Raw genomic sequence first — 24,540 nt, 5'->3', positions numbered from 1 at the left:
CATGTTACAGGCAAGTCCATTCTGTGTGAAAAGCAGCTTCAGAGTCACTCTTGATTGTCACTGTGAGCCTGGCAGGAGCTGCACCTGTGCTGTGGGCAGCTCTGAGGATCCCTGTCAGACACACCCACCCTGCAGGCAGTGAGCCTTTCAGGAGGCTGTAGGTGAAGGTGGAAAACACGCCCTGTGGATTGGGGTATGCGCCATGCACATTTTAGGCTCCAAGCACTGCAAGTACTGAAATTGCTGTTTTATTAACATATTAGTTTTTACTGAATGAATATAATTTAGCTGGTGTATTGAGTAAGAGCTGTTGCCTTTACCAATAGGCATTGTGCATAATCTTCTTTCAAATAAATATTACCCTTAATTTTGTGAATTGGGAATCACTAGAGACTGGGAGAGTCTTCTGGAAAGATATCACTGCATGCTTGCCCTGTATTAGCATTTTTTCTTAGGTATTTGCTTTTGGCCACTGTTGTGAAGTGGGTACTGATATAAACAGCCTTTTTGATTTTACTGAGTATTTCCTTCATAATAATTTCAAGAAATGAACATAACAAAACAAACAAACAAAAAAAAAAGGCTTTTTTTTTCCAGGTAAATTCATTCCAAAGATGCAAATATTTTTATATCATTTTGCATACTATTTTGTGTGTTTAGTGTGGTCTTCCTTTCAGTCTAAACAAATGCATCAGACTGTGCTACTACATAAAGATCATCCTCCAAAGAAAATCACTTTGAAGTGCTTTTTCTTCTTTTTTGTCCAAGCTCTAAATTATACTTCTCAGACTCTCATAATTTATACTGAATTTATCTCCCTTCTGAAAAGAAATTTCAAATTCCTTCATTCCTTGTGTCTAAAGGTATGCTTGAATAAAATAAAAATTCATAAATAGAGTAATCCATTTAGAACTTTATTAGACAAACACACATTGTTGTTTTGAGATTTTGGTTTTATTGCAAATTAATTATTTCACTGCTTTGAGTTATCCATGACAACTTATCTAATCGATGCACATCCTAGATAAATACAGAGATGATGAGCTTGGTGACTGAAACCTGTATTATTACCCCAGTGTTGCCATTTGACAAACATGATTTTATTTTTTCAACAGAGTTTTTGTCCAAGAGCAGGCTATCAGATTTTGCTCAGAAAAGAGTATAAACCAGTGAACCCAGTGAGACGTGGATTGCACAGGGATCACACACATGACCATCTGAGATCTCCCTGCCCATATTCCCTGTCGGTGGAGCTGGGGGTCCCATGGTTGCCTGTAAGATTCCATAGTGCTACTAATTCCAGGAACATCTGTTATTTGGACTGTTACCCCATTGTTTCACAAAGAGATGGCTCACATCTCAATTTGCACCTATGTTGACAAACCTGTCTCTTCTCTAAATGCTGGTTTTGGTGAATCAGTCACAAAGTGCCTCTGTCAAGTCTCTGCAGAGAGCTGATCAAACAAAGATAATTTTTCTTTTTTTTTTTTTCTGGCTAAGGACAGACCAGGTTTTACCTGGACTGAGCTTGCCTCTGTCTTCTGCTCCTCTGCATTTCTCTGTTCCAGACGGTACTCCTGATGGCCAGCATGACGATATATACCAGATAGGTGACAGTGTTTGTGTTACTCTTCAGTTAGACAATTGGAGTGCTCTCTCAGAGATGTGAAGAGTTTGTAATGTAAGGAAGAGACATAAATACATAAACAGAGGGATCAGGACAGAATGAAGTGATAATATGTGCTTAGGCATCTTATTCAAAGTCACTTGACTTTGAATTGAAGCTGTGATAATAATTGCACTTCAGAATTTTTTTTAGAAAGTATTATATTATTGCAAAGTAGAACACAAGATGTACAAAGTTTTTCTGGGTCAGGCCTAGAGGAGAAACCATAGAGACACTGAAAGACACTTGATCTACAGTCTTTTTTTCTCAAATACAGGAGATTTGTGGTTCCAGACTTCAAATGGAGCCCATAAACATGAAAGAGTCTTTCCCCTGCTTCAGTGGAGGAAGGATTTTTCTCATGGCATGCTTTTCTGGTGTTTTGATATGGTAGGGAACTGTGGTGACTGCTGTGTGTGATTTCTGTGCATGTGTCATTTCCTCAAGCTTAATGGCTTTCCTTAACAGCATTCATAATTCCTTCACTTTTTTATAAGTGTCCTCATGTTAAGAAGATGTTTTCAGTCTGACCTATGTAAGAAACAATCATACTGGAGTACAAACTGAACTTTATGCTGAAGGTCTGTTCTGGAACCTGAGGTTTTCTGTTACTATTTTTCATACTGATGGCAGTAAAAAATGTTGTGATATATATAATTGTGAATGAAAATCACTCTTTATTCAGATCCTAAACCATATAGGGCAGCTCTTATCTACCATTGCTTGTACATACAACATAAAATTACTATTAATGGGCCTATTAGTAGGCTGCCTTACGTGTATTCTGTTTATAAATGCCTTAAAAGTGATGTGTTTTGTTTAAATGGTGCAGGGTAATGTCAGACACACAGACATTGCAACAGATTTATTATTTATTTATGCCTACATTTACTAATAAATGAGACAACATCATCATATAAGTAGTTTTCCAGAAAACTAGTTCTAAAGTAAAAAAGAGACATGATATTTATCATTCTGAATGATAACAAATGAAACATTCACTTTATTTTAATAAGTTAGTATTGCATTGTGCAAACCTCCTTAGATACTTGGATAATAAAATAGCTGTCACTTTAGGTTGTGGAATTAGATATGTGGTGATATAAACGAATATTCTTCTGCTTCTAAATGTGAAAAGCTGACCTTTTAAAAACACTTTAACAACTTTTAGTGTTATCATAAATCCTACCAGTTCTTTAATGTTGCAGTTTTTTGGTTGCATATATTACACTAGTTCCGTGAGGCAACTTTTGTTACAGGGAAATTTGGGCCTGGGGCCAGGTAGAGCTTTGGAGAGCTTTTAAGTTCGAGAGCCTGTTTCACAGCTGGAAAGCTCCCCAAAGTGAAGTGATCCCAGAAGAATATGTTTCCCATTACCCAAATCTCTACCAAATCATGCCTTGTAGCTCTAAAATAATTAAGACTTTGGAAGCCCCAAGAGGTCTTTTTTGATCCATGAATGAAGCTACCCTAGGTTCAAATAACTAAAACCTGACTCCTTCTTAACCAATGAAACACAAAACCCCTCCATTTGTCAATGTAACATAAAGAGAACGCTCAAAAATGTCAGAGCCTTTACACTTTAATGGATTCAACCTCAGGACATGTCAAGAGTTTTGATTGCAATTGTTGGAGATGAGGCTGGGGTGTCTGTGCAAGTCCCTAGGGCAGAAAAATTAATGTTCTATAAAATATGATGTAAAAAGACATGTTGCTTTATACTGAAGTTTGAATGATGATGAAATTCATAAAATCAGGAGAAAACCTTCAAGTCTCTGGCACTGCTATTAGTAATACACTCTTTAGCAGAGTAAGAACACTGATTAATTGTAACAAGTGGGCCACTGCTATTACTATAAGAATGAGATAGGGAATAAATATTTGTTAGAAAGGGTCTTAGGAAGCCTTTTCTTTATTTTAAATTAAATTAAAATAATACAGTGCTTTATTAGGACCTGCTTTGGGATTATGAAAAGCAATGCAGTCTCTAGTCTACCCCTGATGTCTGTGACTTCAAAAAGGAGAAAATATTGCCACATGCTAACTTCTGAAAATTTACTCCTTTACTCTTCTGCTTGCTTAGTGATCTGTGGAAAGAAAAAGAAAGTGAGATATGTGTAAGAAAGCGGGATTTAAAAGAAAGTGTTGTGGGGGGAGAACTGATGTCACTTGGATGTCTGAGAGATCAAATGTACTCATGAATCAGCCATCCATTTAAATTTAATAACACTCATTTGTAACTGCTGGTGAAATATTAATCCCTCAATTATGGGTACCTACAAAATCTAAAGACTTTAAGTATATTCCTTAGATTGATTTTTTTTTTCTGAAACCAGTTTACTGACTAGAATTTCTTATGTCTAACAGGTGGCATTAATATACTATAAGTCTGTGTTTTAATACAGCATAAACCCATACTAGTTAAAGAATTCATTTAATCAGCAAAGCTGTAAGAAAATTCAGCAAATACAGTAGAAGGATTTACATACCTTCCCTTTAGTGTGTGCATATTTATGGTGGGACTACCTACTGGATGATGATACTGAAATAAATGAGGTTTAATAAACACTGTTAAATTGGCCAGTGTGCCTCATTTTTGGCCAGATGAAAGTGTTCTCTTAGACCACTGTTCACTGCTTAGACCCTGTTTTGAAAGAAGAGATGCCAGCTGATGAAGATGTTTTGCAAATACAAGTATTTTCATGTCATGCACTGCCAATGTTTCTTCAACTGGCAGCAACTCCAGACATGCTGATTTATAGCTAGACTAATCTGGTAGCTGAAGGATTTACAACCTCAGGAGAGACTATTTGAAGCACTTAAAGATTGTCATTAAAAATTCTTCCTTTCAATAAAAGTACTCAGAATTGAGCTGCTTTGCCCTCATAGATATAACTAAGCAGCTGCTGCATCTTGAAAGGAGCTTGAACCTGCAAGTGCCATGACATTTTATACCTTCCTGGTCAGTACCTAAATCAGCAAAGTTCCCCATCCCTTGGAAGTGTTCAAGGTCAGGTTGGATGGCACTTTGAGCAATCTGATCTAGTGGAAGACATCCCTGTCTCCTGGCAGTGGGGTTGGAAATAGATGATCTCTAAGGTTCCTTCCAAACCAAACCATTCCAGACTATTATTTTATCTGATGGTTGTCCTTTTTATGCAAAGCTTCAAACTGAAGCTGCATAAATAGCAATAAAGTAGAATTTAGAGTTCTCAAGCCAGTGGTCTGTAGAATCATGCTTGCCCTTTTTTTTTTTTTTTTTACATTTATCTCAGTTTTTAAGTCTTTAATTGTATTCTTATTGATTGTATTGACAATCAAGATTTGTATATTGCATTGATTGTAATTGTATATACAATTTCAACAGTAGTGGAACAGTGTTTTCCCTTTTTCAGTATAGATTTTTAGTACAGCAGTTGAAGCATGCAAAACAATGGATGTGGTTGTAAAGTCCCTTGGGCTAAGGAGAAAATTGATGTAATCATCCTAAACAACTTATCAAATTACCTTATAAGAAATAAATTTTGGAAGGGAGTGCAATGTTGTAAAAGGCTGGTGCAAGTATCAGCATCTGCCTCTGCCTACATTTTTAGAAAAGGGAATCTTGTTGTCTCTTTGAGGCACCCATTATTTTTGGTGTCTCAATTTAGGCTTGAAAACCTGACTCTGAAGATAGACTTGTACTATAAATGATCAGTTAGATCCAGGACTCTTCAATTGCATTGGAGTGCTTATTCTCTGTGGAGTAAAGGTATTTTTCTGTGAGTGTTGATTGGGGGGTCTCTGTTTAGTGTACTAATCCTCTTGGACATAATTTTTAAAATGCTTATTTTCCATGTACATTTTTAAGACATCTAAGCATCTGTGTAGAGTGAGTGGAATCTGGATTACAATTCTGTAGCAGGTGCCTAAAGTTTAGGCATTGTACTGTGGGTCCTGCCCTTGAGCTTGAGACCTAGGGATGTAAAATTCCATGTTCTATTTCCTGTCTTTTGAGTCATCTATCTCCATCAAACATATTCTTACTGTTGCTAGAAATGTACAGCACATTGACTGCTGTCAGGTTAGGCTCTCTTTGTCCAATTGTTTAACGTATTACAAAGATTTGTACATCAGACCTGGCAGTGGTATTATTTTGTGCTTATACGTCAGGATTAGATTAAAGTGTTCCAGAAGAAATAGCTGCAATAGAATTAGATTTATTGTTGCATTTTCTAATTTTTCTATTATTCACTTTTATAATTGAAGGCCAAATTTTCAGCTGGAGTGAATTCCTTTAATAAATTCCTTTCCTTCCAGAGTTCCCTTAATAAATTATCCATTTTCTTGAATGCTAAAAGAAATGCATTGATTTGTGCTTTGAGATTGCATGGATTAACTTTGACTTCAGCTTTTCATCTGTTGCATTGATCATATGTAACAAAAGACCTACAGAGACAATATGTTTACAAGGACTGGATGTTAAGTGGGCTGTTTCCTGAACTGTAGATAGCAGACATTGTCAGTAAACAACCAATTATATTTTATTTAATTTAGTGTTGCCACATGGGAAGTCTGACAGTTAAAATCTCTCATGTGCTCATTTTTCAGGAACAATGTGTTATATTTATACCAATACTAGAAATATTTACACATCCAGCTATTGGAAAATAAGAGTGTTTGCTTTTTTTTAAGAAAAAGATGATGGGGTGGGTGGTTCCTGGATTAGAACGATTAATCATGCTCTCCATGTGATGAGTTAAGAGTCCTAAATTTCTAATTTGAAGATTTATATAAATTTTATAGAATGCTGATGAATAACATTCCCAAATAGAGTTGGATTAACATTTTGGTACTTTTTTAATCATATGGGACAATACTAGAGTTATTTCTTGCTTTAAAGTTTATAATTAGGGGTTCTAATATGTTGTTAAACACAATAATGGTCTGTGGAGAGTCAAGGAAATGGCATATTCTTTGCTTTGTTTCTAGAATAGAAACGGCTTGGTTATGAGTAAGTTTATTTAATTTTCTTCTTGCATTTCTTCCGCTTCCTCCTCCATTTAGTCTTTCATACCTACCTGAACAAACACACTTTCACTTCCACAATCAATAACTCATTCTGACTTTCAGCATCATTCATACTCCTTGCATTCCTTTTTAGCAATGCACACTTGCTCACTCTTATAACAAAAAACATGCACTGTGGTTAGGCGCAGAGGTCAGCACTAGTGTTGTGTCACAGGTCAAACAAGATCACTTACATTCTTTATCAGGATCATTTCTTCTCCCTGGGTGGGATGTGAACTTTTCTTTTTCTCAGAGAGGAAACACCACAGATGTTCACCACTCCTTGTTCAGGATTTCTGCTGCATGGTTTGTCATCATTTTTCATGTAAACTTCCAAAACAACAAGGCATGAATCACCCATAACTTATCCTACTTGTTATATTCATTATTCAAAGAGCAAAGTAACTGCACACTGTATTTAAATACACTTGTGATGTATGAAAAAGTTAATTCCATATTTTTTAAGTTGCATTTTGAGATACCTCCAGTACTTACAGGAAATATTTATAAAATGCTGAAAGTGGTTATATCTGGATTTTCATAGAGACACGAGCATTTTTTGTTGCATATGTTTTTATTTTTCTTAATAGGACTTGATTTAATATTATAAATTCTCTTTTTCTTTGTTTTTCAAGTCTTGAGCAAGATCATAACATTTAAATTAAATTATTCTGATTAAAAATGTTTGCAGCTTTTAAAAAATAATTTTTCTCTAAGTAAACAAAGCTATTTTCCCCATTTTTCAGCTGTAGAAATGCGGTGTTATCAGTATTTCTTCTTATTATTGTGTTTTATTGAGCCTAAAAGAAAATAGGGTATTAATTATGCTTTCACCACCAAGTATTTATCTTTCGTGGAAGAATGAGGCAACACAGAACAATTCTCTTGGTAATCTTGCCATTCATGACTGAATTTTTTTGCCAGTATGTGTCAGCAATATCCCACTTCTAGGTAGTTTTACATCATAAGCATTTCCTAGAAAATATGTCAATCTTTATTCTTTTTACTCCACACTTGCAGGTTTCTTTTTTCTAAAAAAATGATTGAATAAAAAACTAAAAAAACCCAAGCTACCAACAAAATCCACAACAAATCTTTTCTGAGAAGTTTCATCATTTCAGATCCTTTCTTCCACTTTTTAAAAAGCCCGTGTTTTTGCATTTCAAAAACAATAGGTGTTCCAAGCTCTTGCTTCAGAAGGCAGTATTTGTTACTTGTTTTGAGACATCAGTACCACTGCTGGGCCTTTCTGGTTCTCTCTTGAGTGCCTGTGTGATACAGCTCTGGCTCCACCAAAAAGTTGCACAGCACAACAGAAGCTGATCTCTAGAGAGAAGTGGTTGGTGCCAAGGACCTCAGTCTACACTGAGCATGTTTTACTTGGGCCTCTCCTTCAGACTGAATGCCCAGCAGCAGCTGGAGAGCATCAGGAGAGCTGCCAGAAGGCCTCTTCCAGTTGTGTTTCACTCCAGAGGAATCCAATTCTAACACTTCAGAGCTGCAATGTGAACCAAAGCTCAGGAAGCGGGGATGACTAAATCAGAGTTTTAGTTTTGAATTATGATCTCAAATAAAACACTGCGGTAAACATCCTTGCACCTTAGAATCTTCCCTGTCGAAATTTGGAACGTATACTGAGAACAGAGTTCATTTATTTCTCCCTTGTCAACATCCACCTCATATTCTCATATGTTCTGTCTCCAGGCTGGTTTGTCCCTTCTTGCACTCAGGCAATGAGGAGCTCAGTTTCTTATGCTCTTTTAAAGGCTATATCAGATGAGTTGAGGGATTTGGTTTACATTTTGAGTGAGCCAGGATTTTATGCTTTAACTGTGTATTCCCAGAGAAAGCAAGTGAAAAAGGAGAAAGATAAGGATCATGCAAGGCTGATGTTCCTTATGTAAAAATACCCAGAATGACCGTACAGCTGAGCCCACATCTAAAAATTCCTGACTCATATAATAACAATAATTAGTAAAGCCAGTTCGCTGACTTAACAGCACCACCTTATGTTATTATTGTTTGTCTTGCAGTAATACCTAGATTTCTGTTAAGTTTCACCATTCCATCATGCTAGTAAGAGTCTACTTACCACAGTCCAGGGTTAGCACAGAACTTCATGAGTTGGTAAGATAGAAAGAAGGTCAACCAAAAAAAAAAATTTAAAAAAATTCCCAATTCATTTTAAAAACTATACAGTAGTTATGTTACAACACATTGGCAAGGTATTGGAACAGTTTAGTTGAAATGAATAGTACCAGGCAAGCAGTATTTGCATGGATACCTTCTGAAAGTTACTCTTTTTGTTCAAACCAAGTAATTTCATGTGTTTCAGGGGTGTTCCATAGCAGAGCAGCTGACTTGCTGGAATTGGGATTATCAACTTAGACATAGTTAATGGATATTATAATTTAAGCAAAGTATCAGCTGTTCTTATATAACCAGTCAATTCACAAGTTCAGATCTACCCTGTATGAATTAACTATGATGTTCGTACCACTACTATATACCAGAATTACTTCATATAAATGCTTCCTGAACAAATACCTGTGTATGACTTCCTCTACTGCTTTGCATTTCTCTAACATCACCCAGAAAGTTACAGTGGGGTCAAACTTGCCCAATAATGCCATTTTGCTTCAACACAGGTGTTGCATTTGAATACCACATCTAAGTGTAAGCCATCAATTTATATTTCAACTTCAAATCTTCTAATATTTTTTAATCACAAGGTTTAGGGTGTATATGCATATCATTTTTCTCTAGTTTTGAAGAAACTAGTTCATAATATTTTATTCATAAATGGTTCATAATATTTTTAATACTTTTTTTATATACATGAAAATTTATTGTGGAGATTTGTTAAATCATTAATGCTGGGTAGATTGACAAATCATACTGTTTAGTGAAAATCTAAGAATATGTTGATTTCTTTAAATAGATTAACTTACTGCAACCATTGAGCACAAATTATAAAATACACATATCTATAGGAGCAGAAGACTTGTCATCACTCTGCCCAACACTTGCATCACATTATAGTACTGAAAAAGCTTACTGACTTATTTCCATGAATTTTGGTAACTTATTTTGGCTGTTGTGTAGTCCAATCCTTGCAGAGTTCCAGTACTTAATTTTAAAATTTATGTGCTTTGAAAAATTGTATAAGGCAAGAAATATTCTTTCACTTTTTATGCTGTAGCTCAGATTTACATTTTTAGAGCTTCCATCAACTTTGGCAAAATGAAGATTAGCTTGATCCAACTTCTGAAGCTGGGAGCTAAGCCAAAACTCTGGTAGTCAAGAGATCTGCAAAAGCACGTTGCTGCTCCATTACCAGCCCTATTTTCCAGATTTTTATACACTACTTTTGTTTTGTTGTATGTATAGGGCTCATATTTTCTTTTTCTCTGAGGCTGGAATCAGATTCTATTTTTACTTAGCATCTTTTGTGCATCACTAAAGGCATTATGAAGCAGTACCCTAAGGCTAGCTCTACTACTCTATTTCGTCCTAATTAATAAAACAATCCAAAAAGCTGATGCTTACCAGAAGTAGCCTTTTTTAGTAGTTTTGTCAGCACCTGAGCATTTATTCTGAATGGAAAAAAAGTTTCATAAAATATGCAGATGTACGGTTGAGCCTTAATAACCCAGTTATAATCACTCAAGGAAGGAATTGTCCAGTTATTTCTCAGATATTTTTTCTGAATCAGTATGTGTAGATTAAGTTTGTCACAGTGTAACTAACTCTGCTAAAAGGATAAATTCATTGTTAAAATAGATATATCATTAAGGGAATCCTCTTATCTGCTTGTTTCTATACTTGCTCTGCAAGCAGTATTTAAATTAATTTATGAAGATGCACATTTCAGATCCAAAATTTGCAGAGCTCTTATTTACATATATTTTTGAGTATATCTTCTTCATGTTAAATGTTATGAAGCATTTCAGAAATGGCTTTGGAAGCCATAGAAAGGCAGTTAATTAATGCAGATAGCTTAACCACAGAAAAATCTGTATTATTTCAGGTAGAGCTATCCACAGAGATATAATGATACAGAGGAGGAAATAGATATTGATTGAATAGATTGATTTTTAATCTTTTAGCTATGTGGGGTTTAGTTTTTGTTTACAATTGAGTGCCATAAAACTTGTCACATGGTGAAATTTCATCTGCAAGATAATGTGTAACCTTTGCAATTTGGGGGTGATCAAGGTGTTTTAGGGGTCCTTTTGTAACACATTACAAAAGTAAAATAGGGGAAAGAATGGAAAAATTGGCAAATGGTCTTGTGGTAGTAATTGAAAAAATACCCAGAAAAAAATAGAAATTCATTTAAAAACACACTGAAATAAAAAATCAGACATGCATGGTACTCTAATTCTCCTCGTTCAGATTAAATGGCAAAAATGCAGTGTTGTTAACTGTAAAGTATCACATTGTTCATTAAGTCAAAAAAAACATGACAGAATAATTGGAAAAGTAGAATTCTATAATTTTGCTTTCTGATAGAAGTTAATTAAGTATCAGATGCTTTAGAATTAAGTTTTTTACAAGTGAAATGTTTGGAAAATTTAATATTTTTGTGCTTTAGCATTCTGTTACTAGGGTAGTTTGTGTTTGGGGTGGGGAATATTTTTCCCTTAGTGTCTAAATATACTTTTGTATCTTTGGAAAAAAACACCATCCTTTTCACTTTGTTTCTCTTCCCTCACATCGCTATCAATGCTCATTTTCAGGGGAAGAAAAAGGAAATTAAAGATGTGGGTGTAGGAAACTTTTGTCACACTTTGCAACACAACAAGACATAAATTGAATTCAAATTACTTCAGCATTTTGTTTCAAATGTTTTCAACTAATCCTCCAAGGCTTTTCCCTTGACACCAGAAGAATTTTCCACTTTTTTAGGTTCATTCTGTTGTCAGTGGCCTACACATGCGTGTGCTTCAGCTTGACAGGTCACAGAAAGTATAGACCAGCCATTCACCTCCAGCTGCCCCTCCATTCAACTTCCTCTGAGCAATATTGGCTTCTGCAACTAAAAACTGCTTTTTACATATAATGAAATTTACAAGTGCATTGGAGGAAATGTGATTTTTTTTTTCTGCCCCCACAATTTCAATAGCAGTTTATTCCTTTAAAAGGCAAATTGAAGAAGGGAATAACTTTGAAAGCAAACTGGAAATATAAAGACAGGAAATGAGTCTGTGACTGTATAACTGAGTTCATAAATGGGTCCTTTTTTGGTATGAAACTGGGCTTTTAAAGTAGAAAAATCACCTACTTAACAAAACCATTCGCTGTTTCAGCACTGCAGGAGCATGAAATAAATCCATGTTTCTTTCTAATATATCATTCAGTCTATCAAACTACTTCCAAATGACCCGAGTTCTAGCAGTGCAGCAGAAGGTTCCATACCTCTGCTGGGACAGTGAGTTTTTTAATATAATCCTCTGAATTTCCTTGTTCCTTCAGGTTTACAAAGATGCCTATAAATTGTCCCTTAATCTAAAGGTGGGGCAAGCATACTCTTTCTCAAATTACAGGCTACAAACACTCTAACTTCCCTCAGAAACCCCTTTCATTTCTTCTGTACAGAGAATTTCTGTATTTTAGTGCATTCAAGCGTACTCTCCTGTACAAGTCTGTAGAGCATCTGTACATGCTTGTTCTGCATCACAGTTATTCAGAATCAACAAGATTGTCCCTAGTCACTGAATTACGGTGCTATCAAGTCAAACAGCATTGACAGAACACCTAAATCACTTTATTAGCATGGCATTAAAAAAAAACCCAACCCTTGCCAACAGTTTGGAGCAGCATGCAACCATCATAGACTTCAAATTTCCCTGTAGCTTGACTCAATTTCCCAGGTGAAAAATAGAAGTAATCAGCTGATTTGTAGTCCCCCTTCACCCACTCCCCCAAGTCGGTAAGTAGAAGGCATGTACACACAAGGCATGCATATTACCAAACAGTTTTGTAGGATTTAGATTTAATTTACTAAAAAGAGCATTTCCTTCAAGATTTCCTAGTTTTTCTACTTTTTGAGATTTTTTTTTTCTTTTTCTGAGCTTTAAGAGAAGATGTGCTGAAGCATCTTTACCTATGGAAACACCTTTTCTTGAGAGGTTTGAGAAGAAAGAAATATTATAAATTCTCTTTATGCTAAATGTAAAGAAATCTTGGGGACTTATGCAGATTTGGGTTATCTCAGATTGTGTTGTGCATCAGAAGGTGAAACTGCTGCATAGCAAGTGTACTTTGCAAGCAGATGGAGATTAAAGGACAAAATCAATGTGCACATTAGATGATTAGGGACGATTTGTGGATATACAAAGTGTTTAAAAAATTGATGATGGTGAATGAGGTGGAGATTATTTCGGTGTCCTGTTGAGTCCGTGTGGCTGGGGCTAGCAGCTATGATGGATGGCTGGATTCTCTGCAGGTTCAAAGATTCTGCTTTCAGTGCAACCAGGCATAACCAGGGAACTTTAGAAATCTTCTCCTTTTCTGTATTTTTTTTGTCTCTCATTAGAAGCACCCATGTGCTCTAAAAGACTACTTTGTTGCTGTAGTCTAAATGTATCATGATATTACCTTAATGTATGTGAACTGTAGAGCTCGCACTTAAGATGACTAATAAAGCAGAAAGAATATCCTGTATGTCAGAAATTTTCATCTTGGTCTTATTTAGCCTAATCAATTTTGTGTTTGTTAGGATTTTTTTTTGTTTGTGTGTTGGTTTGGTTTGGTTTTTTGGGGAGTCTTTGTGTGTTTTTTTAATTTTGCAAGGATATATAAAACAGGGAATGATAATCACATTTTCACTGTAGGCAGGGTAACAAAATACACTGCTATCTAAAATTATGATTATATATTGTAAAAGAAGCTATAGAAAAATATTGTGTGGGCGAGAGAGTGGAGGAGGGTGCAGGTGTTCTTTGTATTTTTTTAAATAGTAAAGGTGTTACTCTACTGAGTCATTCTGCTATGTATCTCAAAATGGCTGATTTAAAAACTGTATTTGATTTTACATTTATTGATGGTCAGAAAAATCTGTGAAGCTATCATATTCCTTCCTCCTTTTAATTTCATTTTTAAAGGTAATTTTGTCTGTCTGTCATGTTAGAATGTGGAGGTTTTTCCTTTCTTTTGATAGGTTATATAGGAATGGTATTTTCATTATACTTGTGGAAGGGAACTTTGAGAAACAATTTAATTGTCTTCATTGACAGATGAATTATATTTTTTTAAGAAAAAAAGAATGGACTGGATAACATCTTAAACTTATTTAAATATAATTCTTTTTATGCTCTTTTAGAGAAGAAAACCTCGTCTTGAGTAAAACAGAATAGACTGAAAACATCTTAAACTTATTTAAATATGATATTCTTTACTGTATCTTATGGAAAGAGTTTCTCTTTTAAATTCTGAGCCAAATTCCACCATGCTGTAGTCATACAGTTTATATTATTTTTAATATTAGTATTTTGAATGCAAACTATACCATTCTACAATGCATTTTGCATTTAAAAATAAGACGTGCTACCTACCTCATAATTACTCAAGGGCAATTAATAGCATTTAAAATTTAACAGTTACTCTTCATCTGGTCAGACTTGTTAAAACATACGGCTTTTAATTCATATGCAACAATCAAAGTTGATTTAAATATTTTCTTTCCATTACATGTTTGTTCATTATTTTCTTTACATTCATTTTCAGTATGTTCTTATGCTTAATTTTTCTGAGTTTGTTTCCTGGACAATTTTCACTTAAGTGTGTTTAAAACAAATAAGTGTAGCTCTCATCCATTGTAGCATGCAGATATGGTAAGTTTTGTATGGTGGAGTAATCCTTATAAGCAGTACTACTTTTTAAATACCTGTTTTCACTTAGAAGATTACTTAAGGTACTGTCTTTCCAGAAGATGCTTTTATCATATGTCTAAGGGTATTCAAAATCATTCATGTGCAAACTATAACTAGTTATGATTTCAGAGTTGAATAGGGATAAGATACCTGCTTGACTACCTTTCTGCAACTACATCCAATTTCTTCATCATACCAAAATTCTTCATTTTTCCCTCTGCCATTCACTACACTTGATACTGCAGAAAAATTTGTCCCTAAAGCTCTGAGGTGGCCAGCTGGGGAGATGGCCTAATCCACCAGCATTTCAGCATCCAAGTACAGACCAGGCAAGTTCAGATACAGCTCTGCTGGTCAGGCTGCACACAGAGTCTCAGATGTGTCATTTCTTCATTTAATCTGCTGGGATACACTAATTTGGAAAAGTTCAGAACACAGTTACCTAAGTACTGCATCACGGATCATCCTAAGTGAATTGATTTACAGGTCTTCTAATCTGGCCAGCATAAACTCTTCCGATTTCTTAGGTGTATCAGTGAAGTGAGCCTAGCTACTACTGGTGTCACTGGTTTAACCCATGAAACTTAGCAAAAGGGTAGCAGCTGCCATGCTCTTCTCAAATCTGTCTGGGACTTGAAAGGAAGATTCAAGTTCACCATGCTTTTCTGCTGTTTGATTTTGCCCAAGCTTTTAAAATTAGGGCCTCCACTGGTAAGGAGAGGGCCAAGGAACCTTTTGGGGATGCTTGCATTCTAGAACGTTTGGTTGACGCTCTCAATTTTGTACCAACATTTTCAACATTCTATTAAGAAATTGAACTCGTTTGTGAGGGCTAAACTAAGTCATCAAGCCACAAAGCTGTACTCCTTGTCTCTCTGGTTCAGTGGTCGTACTGACCATACAGAAGGTGCAAGACTCCTCCAGTTTTTGCTTTAAAATGAATAACATTTCCAGGCACTCAGATCCAAAGAAGAGGTGAAAATATTGAAGGGTAGGAGAGAATTTCCTTCACTCCTACATTATTGAGAGACAGGCCTAAGTCTCTATTAAGCACCTTAGGTGGATCACTCCTCATTTTCCTGTATTTACAAACTGGAATTTTTGGTAATTTTAAACTGTGTGTTCTTTATGGAGCCTGCACATCTCAGGCAGAGTATCTGAAGGTGTCTTTGTCTTCAGGTGTTTGCCTGCAAAGGTTAGACCTTGACTACCTGAAAAGTCAAAATAATCTTTACAAGTTTTTTGCTTGTTTATCTATAAGGTCTGGTTTATGCCCAGACCTTATAATTTTTTAAGTTCTTACAGCCATCAGAGAAGTGTTTAGTCCCATGACTTTATGTATTCTTAAAGTTCAGTTTTTATCACTGAAGCGTCATATTCTTGGCATATGCTTCTAACTTGATTAACAAAATTCCGCAAGCTAGCCTTAGTTCAAACCTAGATCTCTGACATAAGTCTTCTTCAAGAATGCTATTCCACACCTATTTGGCAACTCTTTCTTTCTGACCTTCCTGTTGAAGCCTTTATCCACCCTCAAGAAAGCTTGCAAGTCCCTTGACATTCATTATCTCCCACATTCCAGGCTTAGTTCCCTCCTGTAACTACCCTGGTCCCCCACCCAGCAATGTTATGAACTCCTAGGCTTCAGGACACATTTTCTTTCCATGTATCATTAACTTGAATTCTGGGTTCATAGTTTACTCTTATAATTCAATGTTATTCTATGATAATTTTTGTTGTTAATATTTTCTTCAGAGTAAGAATTGTGATAATTATTAAGCCTGGTAAGGAAAAAAAATCATTCATGTATTCTGGGTGTTGCCTACGATAATATGTGCTGAATGAGTCCTGGAAGAAAATATCTATGCAGAGAGAAAAGGAAGATGATGAAATTAAATTACCTATTTTATAATTAGGCTTTCATTATGGAATTAATGGAACAGATTACTGAACTTTGGCCTAATTTTTTCAGAGTACTTACAAATGTTTTGTGTGTCACCAAAAAAGCAAACATAAGTGAATGTTTCCTTGAATCATAGGCTAATGATAAACTACTCAAGGCTATCTTCTAAACCTCCACACTGTTCATGAAGATCTTCCCTTAGAAAAGGGAATATAACCAGCATGTCTTGAATTATGGTATTTTTTTAACTGAGTGCATATATAACTGAGAGCTGTGCATAGCAGAATGATATTGCTGTGGCCCTGGACATTTCAGGAATTGCTTTTCAGGGCTAGGTGGGAAGTCCAAGGGTTAATAGTAAGTTATGCTTCTTTCTGAAATTCTTAAGTGGTGAAAAATACCTATATTCAGTCTGAGCACTTTGTTAGGGACAAGAAAAATCACCCTAAGTAGCTCTTTGTCGTAAAAATAAAAATATTCACAAAAATTTATTTTCATCTCAAGAAGTAGAAATGAGGGGATATGCCCTGGGAATATCCTGATAATCAGTTCAGGCAGGAGTTGAATGTTTTAGATTAGGTAACTCTTCCTGCTGAAATCTCTTGCACCAGAGTGTCTGTTAGGCAGATGAAGAAAAATTGCTGGAACTCATTTTACTAGAAGAATTTCTTTATATTTTTTAACTTTAATTGGTTACCTCAGTACCCAATAACAAGATATTGAGAATATTGTTCAGAAGCTGCAGCTTCCTGTGTTACCTCATTGAGCTGTCTCATTAAGGAGAGGGCAGGAGTACAGACACCAGTCAGCTCGGGATTTCACCCATTGGAACATACTATTTTTCACAAGAGAGAAATGGAATTTTCTCTAGTTTTCTGGTCCTTCTGGTTACTCTCCTACACTAAATCTGTCATCTGCTTACAGTTTTGTGAGTGCTTATGTGCATCTAGCTGAATCTTAAAGAACTGCAGATGTATGTGTATTTTTGAGAAAGGCATGCCTATCATTCCTCTTTGAGTTAAATGGTCTTTCAAATATCCTTCAAATACTTTTTTTTTTTCATGGAAAGGCTTTCTGCTACATGAGAGTATTTCTTCATCAAGCTAGGTCCTGGTAATAGTATTGATAATTATTAGTTAAATAATCTTAGAAATTTTAAGAAAAGTTCTATATATATGATGTGTTGGATACCCCTCTATGTGAAAGAAAATAGATCACCTTGATATCCTTCTTGTTTCATGCACATTCAGTTCCCTAAATGCATGCTGTTGTGGTCCACACACAATTCTATGGGCTTGACTTTCTAGTGGAAAGCATTCTTAGATAAATTCATAATTCTGCATTCATTGTTTATGTTTGTATCATTCTGCATTCTGTTTTGTTTTCTGAACTTCTGATGTGGTTGCTTCTTAAGAATAGCACCATCAAAAAGATGCATGGGGGAGGACAAAATTAAATGAGGGAATGAAGCAGTCATTAGAAAAAACTAAAACCTGTATATATATATATCACCTGCTTAGAGTTAACCCCATTTTAACATGTTATAGAGACTTAGGTGAAATTTGATAATAGCGTTATTTTTTCCTATTTAGAGTTCAATGCAGTCTCTAATCCTTTTATGGTTTTAGCTTTCACAGCAAAAATGCCATACCAATATCTGTAGGTATCAATCTCTGAATTCAGAACTTACTGAAACATTAGGTTTGTATTATTTTACTCAGATTCATAAAGTACAAGTGAGATGAAATTGAAAGCCCTTTAGGTTTAAGGAAGCTGAGAATTTGGCAGCAAATATTCTTGTGGTTTAGTGTAGCTTCTTCAGTATTCATCCGGTATCTGGTATTGCGCATACATTGTCTTCATGTATTGTCTTTGTCCTCTACACCTGTTCAAAGTCTCTCAAATCTAATTATAAGTAAGAAAAAAAAAGAAATCAAACAAAACAAGGAAGATGTACTATTTCTGAGATCTTGTTTTCTTCTCAACCAAAACCTCTTTGCTCAGTTCAGCCACCTTCTTTCTATGGAATTTTATAGTATTTGCAGTTCTAAGCATCAGCAGCAAAGGAATGAGCATGTGTGCCATATCCAAGGATATTCTCACATGCACTGGTAACTGATTGCTTTCTCTTTTTGCGTTTCCACCACTGGTGGTATGATCACTCTGCGCTCTATTTCCACGACTTTCAATCTCATGATAAAGTGCACAGAAGTTTAGTCACTTAGTGCACAGAAGGAAACATTCACTGAAGAGAATTCCTCTGTGCATTGTAGCACTCCACATAAATCACTTCTAGTGTAGATGATACATATTTTGATGCTATACCAGTGCTAAAATTTGATAATGAACACTCAAATTGAGCTTTGTATTATTTTTTAAATTTTTCTACTACGTTTTATTAAGAAGAAAAATACATCCAAAATTAGTAAAAATTAATATCACATGGAGCAAAAGTGATTCAAATTACATTTTGTCTCCAGTAGTGAATGACCTGTTAGAGAAAACATGAAATACTTTCCTATGAAACTAAAAAATTAAGGATTTCCATGAATTCTGCTATTTACAGCAGTCTATATAATGTGGAAAATACTATTGCACTTCAACCTAATTTCTATCATTCCTGTGTGAGTTAAATGGTCTAATATGTATCAGGGAATTGTAGAAATGTTTAGGTTGGAAAGGGATCTAGAGATCCTCTAGTTCCAGCCCACCTGCCACAGGCAGGGATACCTTTCACTAGACTGGATTACTCAGAGCCCCATCCAGCCTGGTCTTGAACACTGGCAGGGATGGGGTATCCCCCACTTCTTGGTGAAACCCTTAAGTGAAAACCTGTTCCAGTGCCTCACCACTCTCATAGTAAAGAATTTCTTCCTTAGATCTAATCTAAACATACTCTCTTTCAGTTTAATGCCATTACCCCTTGTCCAATCTCTATGTGGCCTTGTAAAAGCTTTATGGCCTCTCTAACTTTCTTGTAGGCCCCCTTGTAGGTACTGGAAGTCTTCCCAGAGCCTTCTCTTCCCCAGGCAGAACAGTCCCCAGCTCAGCCTGTCAATGACTTTTGATATCAGTTTGTTGAGCTGCTGAGTATAAGCTGTTAAATTTGAGTTTGTTTCCCAGCAAGTCAACAGAACACTTTCAATTCACAGAAAGGTCATGACTCAATGGGAGAAAAATTACTTAAGTAAGTTAGTAGTAAACACAACACATTTCTATCCAGCCTTGTGTCTGTCCTTTTATGGATTTTTTCAATCATTCCAGAACATGCTGTTGTGTAAGAGAGATTCTTTAGCAGAGTTAATCACAATTTTAGCTTTTCAGCAATTTCTAAGTGTCAGTAAACCAAAAGTACCAGTAGATCTTTGCACAAAAATATAGACAAAATTTCTGAAACAAAGATGACCCTTGATTTTTTTTTTTCTTTCAGTAAATGCTGGTAACACAGTGAGTGAGAATGTGTACTGTATGTGATGTGAGCACATCACAGAACTGGCAACTGGAAGTAGGGCAGCTGTAAGTCTTTGATAGAACTGACTCTGGTCTGCTCTGGGATCTGCTCTGGCATGATTTAGAATATCTGGAAAGCCAGATTCATTCTGCCCTAGAGTAGCCCATCTCCGTCTCCTTGTGGGCTGGATCATGACCCGGTGTACCTGTGGTGTGAGCAGGTTGTCTTGATGTACATGGTGGTGGCCCAGCACTACTCTGCATGATTCTTGGAAAAATAGTTTAGGAGTGCGTTTGTGTGCATCTGTCCCTGGGAGATTATTGCTGGTTTATGCTTTATCTTATTTTATACTGGGGATGTAGATTGGACAAGAATCTGATGCTTTTTTCAGCATTTTAAATTTTATGCTTGCACATGGCAAAGTATACATGTGCTAAAGAGAAAAGCACAGAGTCATTTTGATTGGTTCTTAATATGGTATTCATTTGGTATCCTTATATTGTTTTGACTTAACTGAATTAATGGAGTTAAGCTTTAATATCAAATTATACTAGACATGCATTTGCAAGCTACCTTCTTGTTATTTAATAATAGTTAACTGATTAAATTCTGTCCCTAATCCACTTTCTGTCATGCACTAAAACTGTGAGGGAGGAGAAAACAGAATTTTGAAAAACTGAATAGATATAAAGTGGTATCAATCAGGGTTTTTTTTAGTATTAATGGGGTAGTGCATCACACCAAAGCAAATAATGGTGATTTTAAAAAGCGTGAAAAGATGATTGAAAGACATTCAGACAAAACCACCAATTGCTATGGGCAATCAACTGTGAAAATCAGTGAATTGCTGCATAAATTCTGTCATTGTCAGTCCTCTTTGTTCAAAAGCATGACCAAAACAACTGAAGTAATGGAACAACAAAGGCCTACTGAATTAATATTTGGGGGACCCGGAGTAAAGAAATGACTGGCCGATATTTGCTAACTTCATCTTTCCTTAGCAGAACCCCAAGCAGCCAGCCTGTGTCACTCACCACATGAGCTCCAGGGCATATTGTCCATTTCCTCTTTATTCCATTATATTTTTTAAACATGAAAAAATTTACTTGAAGCAGATCCTAATCTCTTATCAATAGAAAAAATAATTGGCTTTGATTTCAGCTTCAGAATAAGTATAATGTTATGATTTTCCTGTCAGCAAACACATTTTTAAAGGGGGAAATACTCTAAAACTAGGCGAGAGAGAAGATGAAATCAAGCGGAAATGCATTCCTCCCAGGAGATAGGCTGTTTTTTTTTTCTTTTCTTTTTTTTCTAAGCAGTCATTAAAATCTGTTTCTGAAATCTTAACTTTATCAACTGCAGATAGGAGGGAAATATGTGTGGAGAAATTCCTGTTTGAATAAGTTCCATTTTCCCTTAACTCCAGTTGGGATGCATGATAAAATTATCAATGAAATGTCCTAATTTGATCCTTAACCAAAGGGATGTTGTTCTATGAATCATCTGTGTTTGTGGGAGGCAACACTGAAGCTAACAGAGCAGGAATGGGACCCAGATGTTTTCTGAGAGCTGGCTGCACTGCAGGCTGTGTGTATTACCTAACGGAGGCAACCATATGGAAGAAAAGGTTGGAAACATCCCATTACAAGTCATATATCATTGAGCTGACAGCAAGGATTTCAGCTTATTTTTATTTAAATCATGAAAGCAGCTGCTCAGCTGTCCAGCTGCATTAAATTTAACCCTTTTTCTGTCAAATGAATTTTGCTTTATGAAATGGCAGCCAAACACTTTGGTGCTGTTGGAGAAATACCCAGGTTAGAGGGTGTTGTGATGACCCTTGTCCTCTCCAGCAGAACAGCACTAATGATGGCAGAGTCTGCCACTGGGTGACAGTGTCGCCACTTTGTACACCTGGACTTCATGAAATACCAGCAAGCCTGCAAGGATTGCAAAGGAAAGGCATAGGCACTCTGTAAAGGGAGTACCTGGAGATTTTTTTTTCCCCTATTGTTGCACACCTTTAGAATGAGTAATTGACTTTTTTTTTTCATACTTGTTCTCTTCCTTTTTTTATTTTTCTTTTCTGTTGATTTTTTTTTCTTCCCTTGATTTTCCTCCTTTTTTCATTTTTGTTTATAAAGGTGTTCATCAAACTCCATCTCCTGTAGCCTCTCTTAACTCTCCGCTTTTCCTTTTCCTGGCTCTACTCTTTTTCTTTTCTGCTTACTCCTTATTGTTTTCTTTTTGTCACTAGTACATAAGTTGCTCTGAGGGATTGTCCCTTAACTGCTTCTCTGTCCCATTATGTACACTGCACATTCCTTACTGTGTTTTTTTTTAAAGAATTTCCTTTTTCCATAGATTTGGCATTTATTTAAAAGAAACACTTAATTTACAGAAAGGCTATTCCCATCAGTAGGAAACAATCTTTGGCTTCCAGAGTAGTCCTTCATGACATGTTTCAAACAGCTTATTGATTTGTTATTTTTTAGCACGCTTTTGCTAAAGAAAGGGACTTTAACTGAAGTCTAACAGTTACAGTTAAGTAACAGCCATACCATAAGTACAGACTTTAATTTCCTGTGTAGAAATCTGTAGAAGAAATAAATAAAGGCAGTATCCAGCATAATACTAAGACAGATTAGTAGTTTTGGCATGCTAAAGCATGCTAAAGTAAGGTCTTACTGTTTTGGAGACTATATGCATTATTGTGTGCTGTGTCAACCCTGCCCACCTCCATGTCAGAGTCTGCTGTTTTTCTGTCAGAGCACGGAGGTTTTCTTATTTTTCGTCCTTTGTGTTTTATATTCTAGTCATAGGCCTTTAAGTCTACAGAATATTTTATAAGGATTTTATTCACATCCATCAATGTGCGGCTTTGGAATAATGAAATGGTATGCTTACATTAGCATTTCTATTTTATACAAATATTTACATCCAGATTAATTCTCTCTTCCTTAAACACAGTGGAAACACAAGGAGCTTAGCAGCAATTGCTTCCAACCTGTGCTTTCACTCAGCTACTGCAAGAGATCTCCATTCCAGGTGCTAAGATGCAACTCAGTAATAGCACCCATCCCTAATAGCTCTAGAAAAGATCAGGAACTGAGGTCTTCCACTCTGAATAAGAGCAGCAGAAAATGTTGTACCTGGTCACAGCAAGGTTCTTCATGCCCAGGTGCTGTGAAAGGCAGCCAAAACACTTCCCTCTTGCAGAAGGAGCTTCTATAATAACATTCTGTCAGTGAGTCCATGTGATTTCTCTAGTTCCTGAAAGTTTAGCTTTATTTTTATTGAAATTACTTTTTTCCCCCCTCTCTCTCTTTTTCTGTTTCCACTACCATTTCTATCTCCTTAGGCTATTCTTGTGAGACACACAGCTGTACCTAGGGTATTATTTTCATACCCATAACAGATGGTGTTTTCTGCCAAAACCTACTGTTCTGACTTTTCAAGATTTTCCTCCTTGTTTTATCTGGTTCGCACTCATCCATTGTGTGAAGGGTAGGGTTTGAATCTTGCTATTTCATTACAATTCCTTGCATTGGAAGTAATAATCCAACCATTAGCTGTAGTTATCTTCTGGACTCATGCTGATCCCACTTCTGCAGAAGCAGCCTTTCTTTCCTGGTGCAGAGGTGTCATCTCTGTGCGTCAGGTAGCATCAGCTCCTTTCATGAATACACCATGACTTGGATTTTTGGGAAAATTCTGATCTGCTCTGACTAACATGTATCTGCTTGACCAGCTAGACTTGCAACCGAAATTATCCTGGTATATTATGTTTCTTCATTGAACATATGGAAAAGGTTTACATTTTTTTTTCTGAAAAGTTTCTTGCAAATATGTCATTTTGGAGAAAATAGTTATTTTTCTTGCTATCACATACTCTCATTTTCTACAGAGTTACTGTGTTTCCATTATTTTAAAACCAGTTTTCTATCTCTGGTTGTTTTAAAGGACTTGTCTTTATAGTCATTCAACATAGCATAATCTTATTTTGCTTCCCAAATATGATGTCTTGTAGGTACCATTTACAATATTTAATCAGTAGGATTTTTTTGGTTTGTCTTTTTTTTTTAATTGTCCAAGTTTCTTGACTGACTTTTTTCCTAATTATTTGCCACAATTTTAGGTAGCGCAAATAAACTGGAGAATTAAAATTCTTAATTTTGCTTTTGGCTTTCAGGGAGATGTAGTCTCATTTCCTCAGCTTCTCATATGTGGTTTCTAACTGAGTCAGTGTCAGACCTTCATGATTAAGACAACTAATTTAATCATTTGTACTAATGTACAAGGCAGTGTGGAGGGAAGGGGAAGTTAGGGAAGTCTGTCTCCTATTTGCATTAATTACCAAACACCTGGTTAGGCTTCTAGACATTTTCCAGGCTGTCTTGGCACTTTCCAGGGCTTGTGGGGGGCAGTGGAACCACAGTGGGTCTCCCCCTGCAGCACCAGAGGCTGCTTGAAATCCTGGAGTCTCATCCCCAAATCTCAGCCGAGGAATTGGACCTGACTTTGCCGAGAGCCCTCCAGGTGGCAATGCAGACAAGCTAACAGGTCACAGGGACAGCTTGGAAATACTGAA

At 36.0% G+C, this 24,540-nt stretch overlaps 1 protein-coding gene across 5 annotated transcripts in view; it reads left to right on the top strand.

The window, feature by feature from the left end:
• The window catches only part of AGMO (alkylglycerol monooxygenase), a 185,292-nt gene that overhangs the window by 143,722 nt on the left and 17,030 nt on the right, over positions 1–24,540 (top strand). The window contains exon 13 of one of the 5 annotated variants that reach the window (XR_012054534.1): positions 19,926–20,011. The exons of the other annotated variants lie outside the window; for them this stretch is intronic. The gene's annotated coding sequence lies outside the window, so the exon portion shown is untranslated. The remainder of the gene's footprint in view (positions 1–19,925; positions 20,012–24,540) is intronic. 5 annotated transcript variants of the gene reach the window in all.

The sequence above is a fragment of the Taeniopygia guttata genome, chromosome 2 (assembly GCF_048771995.1).
Source record: "Taeniopygia guttata chromosome 2, bTaeGut7.mat, whole genome shotgun sequence".
Lineage (NCBI taxonomy): Eukaryota > Metazoa > Chordata > Aves > Passeriformes > Estrildidae > Taeniopygia > Taeniopygia guttata.
The sequence above is the reverse complement of the archived record's forward strand: the minus strand, read 5'-3'. Positions and strand labels throughout refer to the sequence as shown.